The sequence below is a fragment of the Suncus etruscus genome, chromosome 10 (assembly GCF_024139225.1).
Source record: "Suncus etruscus isolate mSunEtr1 chromosome 10, mSunEtr1.pri.cur, whole genome shotgun sequence".
Taxonomy (NCBI): Eukaryota; Metazoa; Chordata; class Mammalia; order Eulipotyphla; family Soricidae; genus Suncus; species Suncus etruscus.
This window is the reverse complement of record NC_064857.1, coordinates 70,958,343-70,966,745: the sequence shown is the minus strand read 5'-3', so window position 1 is coordinate 70,966,745 and position 8,403 is coordinate 70,958,343. Positions and strand designations below refer to the sequence as shown.

At 41.5% G+C, this 8,403-nt stretch overlaps 1 pseudogene; it reads right to left on the bottom strand.

Moving 5' to 3' along the window:
- Window positions 1-5,369: 5,369 nt before the first annotated feature.
- LOC126021352 (uncharacterized) lies at window positions 5,370-5,503 on the bottom strand (annotated as a pseudogene).
- Between the last annotated feature and the right edge of the window lie 2,900 nt (window positions 5,504-8,403).

Genomic DNA, 8,403 nt, shown 5'->3' with positions numbered 1-8,403 from the left:
AGCTAGATATTTTACTTCTGACCCCTTCACTTTCAGGCCTTAGGCCCTCAAGCAATATGGTATGGATATGCCCCAAGTGTTGATGTCAGCATGTTGCTGTAACTCTTAGGAGGCTATAGGGAAGGTGAACACAGCAGACTACATGGGTACAAGGGTGACTGGGAGGGAAGGAGAGTAGATGAAAACTGGGGCTTGACTAGACAATGCTGCTTTTGTTTCTCGAGGTCTACTTACCCATCAGCTGATGCCAGCTACTCTAGAGCCTGTAGGAGGCCACCTGTGTGCTTGAGGTTCTTCAGTTGCTTTCGGTTGGAGGTAATATGCTGGAGGGAGGGAGAAGAATGATTAGCCAGCCTATCCTGGGCTTATATTGGATAAGCATCCTGAGTCTCAGGCTACCTACCTGTGGCTCTGGACAGTAGTTGCCCTGAGAACCACTCTGCTACTGCTCATAGGCTGGGAGCAAACAGTGGTGACCCTGGCAGGTAAGTGAGATGGAGTCCACCGGTGCTGGAGAAGTGCCAGGTTAGAATGACTTGCCTTCTATGGCTCTCTCAGGTAGGTTCTAGAAGCCTGAATTTGACTATTAAAGCTAATTACATGGGAATGTACTCCCAAACTGTCATTGGAACCTTGAATACTTGAGTGCATCAGAACCTCCATGTGGAGGAAAGGATCATGCCTTTGAGGACATGTGATCTACAGACTTGACAGCAGAGGAACTACACTATATTTATTGCGTGCCCTAGTAAATGGCTTCGTTAACTGACATGATTTGGGAGGGGGGGGACAAGGAAAAAAATATACTTGGGCAACCTGACTCTGCAGAACCATAAACCAGATTAGGATTATAGACCCCTTACTAGACTCCTTCAAACGATGAGGTCATGTCCCTTGAGGGAGGGAGGTAATGAACCCTAGTTCTAGAATGAGACAGGCTTGCTCCTTTCACCATTCATAGCCTATTTCTTTTTCCCTTTTCATGTCATTATTCCACCTTTGTTACCAAAAGACTACTTCGTAACAAGCACTTTTATTTGATCCCAGGACCAGTGCTGGAATATCACCTTTTGCTTGCCAAGAAAAGGTTGAACATTTCTTGCTAATCATCTCTATGACTTTATGTCAGATCACAGGGGCAGCTGAGTCTTCATGTGGACCGAGTTACATGGGAAGGAAGTTGCCTCTTGACTGAGGCACCATCATTCTTCCTAAGACTATTTATATAATAGTTATATAGTTCATCTACCACAGGTGGGACTCTACAATATCAGCATCTAGTAGATACTCATAAATTTTGTTCTAAAATTACCTCCCTACCTTATGAGTTCAGGATATTGCTGCTTAAAAATGTTAGCTGTTGTTCAATAATGCCTGAAATCACAAAATTTTGATGTGTTTTGCAGAGAGGAATTCCACCTGTTTTGTTTTTTTTTGTTTGTTTGTTTATTTTTTTCCCCCACAAAATTGTGTTTCAGATTAATCAGGTTTTTTTTTTGTTTGGGCCACATCCTTCTGGCTTACTCTTGGCTCTGTGCTCAGAAATCACTCCTGGCAGGCTCAGGGGAACCATATGGGATGCCAGGAATTGAACCTGGGTAGAGCAAATGCCCTACCGACTGTGCTATCACTTCAGCCCCTCAGACTGTTCAGCTTAATTATACCAGATTCATTGTCCATATTTCCCCACCCTGGACCAAAATATTGGGAGAAACTGCCCTGAAGATGCAAAGAAAACATGATTGTATTCACTCACAAGGCTAGTTAGGTATAAATAGGAAAGTGCAGTGAGAATTATGTGATGATCAAAAGAATAAAGCTTTAAATGCACCTGATACGATGGTCAAAAGAATTGAGAACAATGAAATTTGTCTATTAAAGTGAACTCTTTCTAACAAATGACATCAAAAGTGTCCTTTATATAAAGATGGATTAGAAATTAAGTTTTTAAGTTTATCAGAGGCTTAGACAGAGAATTACATATGGTCCTATCTCACTCTCTAAAACCAGTATAAAACCTGAACACAACAACTCCAACAGGCAGATTAGGGAAGAAACTGAATTCAAAGAACCACCAACCTGATAATAAATTGACCACTTCTTTGGCAACTTGAATCCCACAAGTACAATTCCCAGGATCAGATTAGTGGGCAGATATGAGAGCTCCAGGGGAGGAGATGAGAGCTCCAGGGGAGGAGTTGAGGCATGAGGAATTGGAAATAGAATCAATAGATCAATCCTCCCAGGTCCTCCTTAGATTTCCTTTACCAAGGGCCTTCCTTGGACAGTACTCAGTGCCAGTAACTACAGTGGCAACTAGAGCAGTCAGCACAGATTTTGTAGCCAAAACTCATTTCTGTGTTTTCCTTGTTCTCCTAATGTTTCACCCAGATAGGACAAGCAGAAAATCTTGAGAAAGCAACCAGAATAGACTGTCAACTCTCAAGCTTAGCCTCAACCTGTAAATACCTGAAACTGATCTAATGGTCTACCTCAAACTTGCAGAACCAAGATAACCTGGACCCAGTCTCAAACTGATACAGGGTGGATAGACACATAAGTCAGAATCAAGGTACCTTAAAATGTGTTGGAACTGGAGGGTGCTAAGAAAGCACAATGTGGGCCCGGAGAGATAGCACAGCAGTGTTGGCCTTGCAAGTAGCCAATCCAGGACCAATGGTGGTTGGTTCGAATCCCGGTGTCCCATATGGTCCCCCGTGCCTGCCAGGAGCTATTTCTGAGCAGACAGCCAGGAGCAACACCAGGTGTGGCCCAAAAACTAAAACAAAACAAAACAAAAAAAAAACAAAAAAAAGAAAGAAAGCACAATGTATCAAAAATGTGTGTGATTTGGGGCTACACCTGTACTATTCTCAGAGGTTTCTCATGACAGTGCTCAAAGGGCCAGTAGGTGCCAGGAATTATGTCAGGGTCAGCTGCAAGCAAGGTAGTCACTGAGAAAAAAAAATAACTCTTGAATCCAGTATTAAAATATTAAAAGAGGGCCCGGAGAGATAGTACAGCAGCGTTTGCCTTGCAAGCAGCCGATCCAGGACCAAAGGTGGTTGGTTCGAATCCCGGTGTCCCATATGGTCCCGTGTGCCTGCCAGGAGCTATTTCTGAGCAGACAGCCAGAAGTAACCCCTGAGCACAGCCGGGTGTGGCCTCCCCCCAAAAAAAAAAACAAGGAAAAAAAAATTAAAAGAATCAGAGAAGTGCAGGATCGTTGGCGCAAGTGGTAAGACATTTTGCCTTGCAGGCAACTAACCTAAGATAAACTGCAGTTCAATTCCATATGGTCCCCCAAAGCCAAGGGCGATTTCTGAGCACATAGCCAGGAGTAAAGCCTGAGCATCACTGGGTGTGGTCCAAAAACCAACTTAGATTAGATGATTGATTGAGATAGATAGATGATAGATAAAAGAACCTGAGAGCTAGCACCGGAGTTAGGTGTTTGCCTTACATGCAGCAGGCCCATCTTAGATCCTTGACACTGCCTATAGTGACCCAAACAGGTGAGAAGGTCCCTGAGCACATATCCACAAATGTTCTCCATAATTCTCCAAGCACAGCCAGGTGTGATTCAAGTCAAAATCAAAATGGTATATGTAAAGCAGAATATTAAAATAGAAATATTAAATTGTAATGCCAAAGATAGGATTTATGAAACCAAAAGAAAAAATGTCAACTAAAAGTAATTTAAGGACTGAGTAGACAATGCAGCTTACTTTACAGTCAATTCTGATTCACTCACTGGCATCCCTTACAGTCCCTAGACCATTAACAGAATTATTCCTGAGCACAGAGCCAGGAATAAATCTTGAGTGTCACAGGATATTGCTCCCAAACTGAAAAAATAATACAACTTAATTGCTGATTGAAAGGCTAGACAAAAAATAGCAGCGGCCCGCGCTTTTCCTGCCTAGACAGGGAGGTCGGTCCTGGGTTCCCGAGCCCACTGGTTTGTGGCTGAGCTGTGCATGGTGGGGTAGTCCCCCTCACTGGCCCACTGGGTTGTTTCCTCTTCACTTTGCAGGTCCCCACAGCAGCAGCAGCATGTCCTCCACACCCTACAGTGCTCAGGGATTACTCCTGGCTATCTCCTCAGAAATAGCTGCTGGCAGGCAGGGGGGACCATATGGGACACCGGGATTGAACCAACCACCTTAGGTCCTGGATCTGCTGCTTGCAAGGCAAACACTGCTGTGCTATCTCTCCGGCCCCTAGTTTTGTATTTTTAAGACAAATTTGTTGTACATAGTTTTTTTCATTTCTTTTGTGCAGATCAATTTCTAAACTCATAGGTATCTTTACATGAAATGTCAGTGTTCAGCCAGATAGTATAATAGGGCAGTGAGCATTAGAATTCAGTGAAGAAAATGCTGGGAAAAAATGGATGGTTCTCTGCTTTGCCTGGGAAGTGTCATTGACTATAGTTTTAGTGTTAACTCTGCAAGTGTCTGTAAATAATTTTTATATTTACGGTAGGCCAAAATCAACACTTCAAATATTTGGGGACAAGTGAGATTAAGTAAAATAACACATTTGGTTTATAATAAATTAGGTGATTTTTTTTTATTAAGTCTTCCTACATAAAAGGCTAATAATTTACAGGAGACCTCACCTCCTTTATACAATTATGATGAAAGCACCAAGTATAATGCCAGAAAGTAATGGCTGTGTCTGACACATTACATTAACATTAAAGAAATGTATTAGTAGGACCGGGTTGTTGAGTTTTAAATTGATGGCTAATCAGGATCCTGTGTAACTGGACAACTCCTGAAACAGATTGAATTGTTTCTTTTAAATTGATTATATATATATATATATATATATATATATATATATATATATATAATTTTCTGGTTTTGGGTCACACCTGGCAGTGCTCAGAAGTCACTCCTGACTCCATGCTCAGAAATCGCTCATGGAAGGCACGGGGGACCATATGGAATGCCAGGATTCGAACCACCATCCTGCATGAAAGGCAAACGCCTTACCTCCATGCTCTTCTCCGGCCCCTAAATTGACTATATTAATCAGTTTATGAAATCTCTAAATTTTAAAGGATGCTGCTTGTGAGAGAGTTAGACCTTTGATAAATCAATTCAGTATTTAAAATAAAATTGCTTCTTATAACAGAAATACATAAAAATAATATGATTAACAGGTACTTTCAGTTTTGACTAGTTTCTTGATAAGATAGTAGACTCCATACAAATGAATGAATAAAACCACCAAGAAAGACTGAAATATTGGCCTTTGATTTTAAATATCTAGTTTATTCCTAATAAAACCTTGTCAATAAAAATTCAAAAAAAAAATAAGCAGCAAATATGAGAATAGATCAGTAGACATGATCCGATCTGAGTTCAGAGAGAAAAAAAATACAAATATAAATGGACAGAACTTCAGAGACCTGGGAAACAATAAAAAGTTTGTATTAAACTGATAAGAACAGATACTACACTTGATCTTAGCCAAAAGGCCGAGAAGCGATTTGTTTAAGAATTTGCTTCCCCTCCCCCCATCCTGCCAGGTTCCTCTTTATCCTTCCCGCCATCAAAATGTGTTTATGCTCCCATTGGTTAAAATTGTTGTACTTGTACAAATCTGATTGGTTTATGTTTCAATCCTATGTTACTAAAATAGGCCCTGGATTGAGCTATTATGAAAGGGGCCCTTGGGCTACTGTGAAGGTAAGAAGTGCTCAGGCCATGGGGGTATTGTTGGAAAGATGTGTGCAGAAATAATGTTAACCGTATATTAACTTCTGATCCTCAATAAAAATAAGCTATTATAAAAAACACACACACACACACACAAAAAAAAAAGTTTGTATTATTTGACTTACACATTAAGAGGACAGCACATGACTAGAGGGAGAAGTTATCTGAAGAAATCAGAGCTAAAACTTTTCCTGACTGGACCGGGAGGTCGGTCCTGGGCATGTCTGCATGTGATGAAAGACTTACATAAAACCACAGATCAAAAACACTGGCAGATGGAAATGAAAGAATAGTACAGTTGGTACTATACAGTTGGTATAATAGTATACTTGTACTATTCAAGATAGAATCCCTGGCATCCCATATGGTCCTCTAAGCCCACCAGGAGTGATTCCTGACTGTAGAGTGAGGAGTGGTTCTTGAAGACTACCAGGCTAGACCCCAAATTGAAACAAACCCCACTAACATAACAATTACAAAATGAAAAAGAATGATCAAATTAGAATTTATATCCAGAGAAATATCACTCAGGAATTAAGGTTAAAAACAAAGATGTTTGATGAGGAAAGGGAATAGAAGCAGAAATGCTCTCAAAGAATTTTTTTTTTTTTTTGGTTTTTGGGCCACACCCAGCGGTGCTCAGGGGTTACTCCTGGCTATCTGCTCAGAAATAGCTCCTGGCAGGCACGGAGGACCATATGGGACACTGGGATTCGAACCAACCACCTTTGGTCCTGGATCGGCTGCTTGCAAGGCAAACACCGCTGTGCTATCTCTCCGGGAAGTTGTCAGTTCTAATGTGTCTGTCTGCACATGTCTGTCAGTTCTGATCTCAAAACTGCACACTTTTCCAACATACATCTCTTATTTCTGGGCAGGTAGATCACAGTACTTCTATCTCAGAGAGTATACAGACTCAAAACTCAGTGTTTTGAGTTACAAACAGTGTAATTAGTTGACAGTTTTCTTAGCATACTCAACCCTGCATTGGGGCCGGAGAGATAGCATGGAGGTAAGGCATTTGTCTTTCATGCAGAAGGTCATCAGTTCGAATCCCGGCATCCCATATGGTCCCCCGTGCCTGCCTGGAGCAATTTCTGAGTAACCCCTGTGACCCAAAAACCACACAAAAAAAATAAATAAAATAACCCTGCATGGTTGTTAGTTGCCATTTGGTAGGAACAATCCAGAGATCAACTCTTAAGCTACAGGAAACCTACCATTAAAACCTACAGGAAATTCTACCATTAAAACCCACAAAATGTAAACAACAATGGGGAAATTAAGGGACTCGACTGCATTTGGGGACAGATAGGGAAACCTGGGCAAATCTGAAAACCCATCAAAATGCTTGAGACAGGATGATGAACACCTAAAATCAATGTTCAATGCATTGACAACAAATTAAGGACACACTAGGCAGCCAAACTAAGCAATCCATAGATAAGATATTGAACCAACTCAAAGAAAAACTCTTTCAGAAGATGAGAGAATCCATACAAATGGAATTGAAGGAGCTAAAGAATACTCTAGTCAGTCATAGTAGCAGAATTACACAGGGGTAGAAACAGAAAGATGAACTTGAAAACAAATTACAAGCCAACATGGATAAAGATGTCAAAAAAAAGAGAGAGAAAATGTAGGGTACGTAGTAAACAAAGACATAGGAATAACATCTGAATTGCAAAAAGATCAGAAGGGTAAGAAAAAGGGAAAGAAACAGGGCTGAAGAGATAACACAGCAGTAGGGTGTTTCCCTTGAGTGTGGCTGATCCAGGACAGATGGTGGTTTGACTCCTGGCATCCCACATAGTCCCTGGAGCCTGCCAGGAGTGATTTCTGAGCGAAGAGCCAGGAGTAACCCCTGAGCGCCGCCAGGTGTAACAAAAAATGGGAAAGAGGAAGAACAAATTATGGGAGAGATAATAGTATTTCCTCAGTCTCTGGAAAGAGGCAGTGGCACACATTCAAGAGACCAAAAGAGTACCAAACAAAAGAGACTCAAACAGAACAACATTAAGACTTACGTCTTTTTTTGGTTTTTGGGTCACATCTGGCTGCACTCAAGTTACTCTAGCTCTGCACTGAGAAGTCGCTCCTGGCAGACTTGTCTTGACCCATCTTTAATCCTCTTGTCTTTTATTTATATAAAGCTCCTCTATTTCATTTGTTTTGTTCTGTTGTCTTTTTGTTTGTTTTGTTTTGGGGCCACCCGGGTCCGGGGTTAGTCCTGACTCTTCACTCAGAAATGCTCCTAGGGCCCGGAGAGATAGCACAGCGGAGTTTGCCTTGCAAACAGGACCAAAGGTGGTTGGTTCGAATCGAGGTGTCCCATATGGTCCCTCGTGCCTGCCAGGAGCTATTTCTGAGCAGATAGCCAGTAGTAACCCCTGAACACCGCTGGGTGTGACCCAAAAAACAAACAAAAAAAAATAGAAGAAAAAAAGAAATCGCTCCTAGCTTGGGGGACCACGTGGGACACCAAGGGACTGAACTGCGGTCTGACCTAGGTCAGCTGCATCCAACGCAAATGCACTACCGCTACACCACTACTCCAGCCCCAAAGTTCCTCTACCTTAAATGCTGTTACCATATTTAACATTTTAAGATGAATTTAGTCACACAAATGTCATAATTTATATTTATAAGGCACAGTGACTAAAGAAGTACT